Source organism: Propithecus coquereli, unplaced genomic scaffold (genome assembly GCF_000956105.1).
Source record: "Propithecus coquereli isolate 6110/MARCELLA unplaced genomic scaffold, Pcoq_1.0 Scaffold99, whole genome shotgun sequence".
In the NCBI taxonomy this organism is placed as follows: Eukaryota; Metazoa; Chordata; class Mammalia; order Primates; family Indriidae; genus Propithecus; species Propithecus coquereli.
In genome coordinates, this window is record NW_012156284.1 from 5,373,438 (window position 1) to 5,376,664 (window position 3,227).

The following is a 3,227-nucleotide window of genomic DNA, read 5'->3' on the forward strand; positions in this document are numbered from 1 at the left end:
ATTTAAGTATGAGGTGGGGAGGTATTCTCCATAAAAATCAAACTCCAGGTGGAAATGGAAACATTCAGCAACATATTTGTGTATTTTGCTTTTCAATACCACCACATGACTATTCAGAGACATTTGTCTAATTGGTAACATTCTAAGTTTTCATATTCAACTCATGAAGCTTATAGGCTAGTGGCATACACACCACAGGGATCTAGAAAAAAATCCACAAACAAGCTCATGCATTTAAACAATTATTGCCCTGTATCAAAGTAAAACCTTTGCTTAGAAGTCTCTCTCCATGAGGAATGTATGAGCTCCTTGAATTTTGTGCAGTATCTTTCCCTACCTGGAGCTCTGGCCCCACCTCCTCCACTGTGTTATCTCATCCTGTTTCCAGTAATCTCCAACTCTTCAACGATCCTCAATTAATAACATGTATAATATCCAAGCTCCTAATTGTACTACTCAAGTTCCTCCAGGACCTGGTCCTTGGCTATCCCTCCAGACTCAGCTACTCTCCTATTCCCAACCAAACACCCTATGGAAAGTTCATCAAAGTGTAGTCCACAAATTTAGCCTATAAGACACAGCTTAGATGTCACTTCCTTAGGGAAGACTTTTCCAACTCCCCTTGTCTCTTCTTTGTGCTTTCCCAGTTCCTAACAGCAATAATGGGTTTGATGGTATAAGGAAAGGAGTGGAATTATGCCTTACTTACCATTTGATATCTGTAGTCTTAAAATACACAGCCAATTGTGCGCTAGAGCCAGGTCAAACTGACTGGTTAGAGCCAATTGTGTTCATCTCTTTCCAATTCTACATACAGTGACACCACTTTGGTAGCTTGAAATTGGCCATGGCTACTGAAAATGCCATGTAAATTGGTAAATGGTACAAGTTATGACTTTTTTTCTTCCAGAGAGCTGATTGTTTCCATTTGCCATCACATCACTGCAAAATGTTTGCCTACCTTGGTAAAGTGGTAAATCATGAAAATATACCATTAATTCAAACAAATGAAACAGCTCAAAAATGTTGAGAACAAAATTATTCCTTTCTTTATTAAAATATGATGCTTTCCCATTCACAGTTTCATGAATGGCTTGGGGAGGATCTATATTTTTCTTCAGTAATAGTTGCCTAAGAATTTGAATAATTGATGATTCTATTAATATGTATATCCACTATGGTAATTTTGTTAATTTAGTCATCTTAATAACTATATCAGATTAGCTGTGTAGAAATTACATAAATATTAGCATGCATTTTGGTGAGGGAAGGTTGTTAAAACAAATGGGAAAATATTTAGTATATTCATTTAGTCCTACCAAAAAAGAATCAGCCCATACCAAAACCAGCTATTTCTGAAATGTCCTTCAAAGAGAAACTTCAGGACAATGGGCCTTCTACCAGATAATAGTTTTCATAGTCTTGAAGTACCCATATCTCCAGCTGGGCTGCTATGAAAATACCAGACAGGGACTGCTCTGATTAGGAGTTTTAGTGAAAATAATTTTGTCTCTCTACCACTTTCTGTGCTATGTAATATTCTCAGGAGAAAGTTCAGGTAAAATACATGATTGCAAACTATCAAATATATAAGAAAGCTTCTAGAGAAAAATTGCTAAACATTTGCTAGGATATAATTCAGTAGTTCCCAAACATCAATTAGTGTTGGCCAGCCTAGATGCATCAGAATCACCTAGGAAGCTGGTTACAAATTCATATTCTTCTACCCCATAACAAGAGGGTCTCTGGTAAGCCCTGGAAATTTATATTTTTTAAGCAATTTCCCTAGATGATTCCAGTATACTGATTGAAAGCACTAATGTAATTTTTGACCTTAAGTCCTCTCTCACAAAAATTCTGTTTTGGTTTTCAAGTTTGCTTTCTTTTTACTTTAAAACGCATGCTCTCAGATCTGAGTAATGACCATGAAGAGAAAACAGAATTCATCCGTAACATCAACAAATAGCTAAAAAAGAGTTTCAATATGGAATGTAAAGTATTGTGCTTACACATGAAAAATGAGTGGGGAAATGGAAGCAATTACCTCAATAATTTAGCTTCCCTTCCACTTGATGAAATATTCTGATGACCTCTCCACATAATTGAGGAAAAGGTGCTCTGAACGTTGACTTTTCCAGATAATTTTCCCTATTCTTTTTTTTTTAATATATACAGCTATTCTTCAGTTGAATCAACAAAATCAAAGGCATTGGCTTTTGGTCATTATTGCTCTATGAAAATCTTTGCTTATTGCCATATGATAAAACTACTCCTTAATGATTTAAAAGCTAGTTGCAAACTTGAATTTATTGGCAAAATGGCAACTTAGTATCTCAAAAACATATGTGTGCAAGTACTTAAACAAAAATAAGCCTGCTTTCTTAATTGATATATTCATTTGTATATGCATCCTTGCTTTTTCTGAACAGCGTTTTACTTATCTCAGTTGAGTTTGCCTTTGCATTCACCTCAAGGACTGTATATTGACTTTAAAGGCAGTACATGAACTGAATAGGAGCCAGTACTCTGCTTTCCTTAAGAATGTATCATTCTTTTAGAACATACACACTTGTTCTAGCAACATAGAGTATGTTTTCTTTAGTATCCATGAATATATAACCATTCTCATTTTTGTAATTGATTACACATATTCTTTCAAAGGAAAGCCAGAGATTTCCATGTTCCATAACCATAGATTTCTTATGTTACTTTGCTGTTGAATGCCTCTGAATGTCATTATAACACCATGTAATTTTTGTCTTAATTCATAAAACATTTTTAAAAATGTATGCTAACATTTGGAAACCCGGGGAGGACCCTACTTCTGAAAACAAAAATATTAAGACTCAACAATATTGAACACAGGGATTACACACTGTGTTTTTGTTTTTGTTTTTTTATCTGTGCCATTGACTTTATCACCTTGGTTCTAATGTATTGTCCACAATCACCCATTTAATTACTTTTTGAAAATATTCATAGCACAACATGGCTATAACTATACAGCTGTTGGTCTTTAACTGAAATTATTATGACAAACAGTTACAATATTTGATCTGGCCTTCTTTTCTTTTTTTTTCTTTTTTTTTTTATTTCAGCAAATTATGGGTGTACAGATGTTTAGGTTACGTGTGTTGCCCTTGGTTCCCCCCCCACCGAAGTCCGTGTTTCAAATATGTCCATCCTTCGGGTAGTGCGCATTGCACTCCTTGTGTATACAAATACCC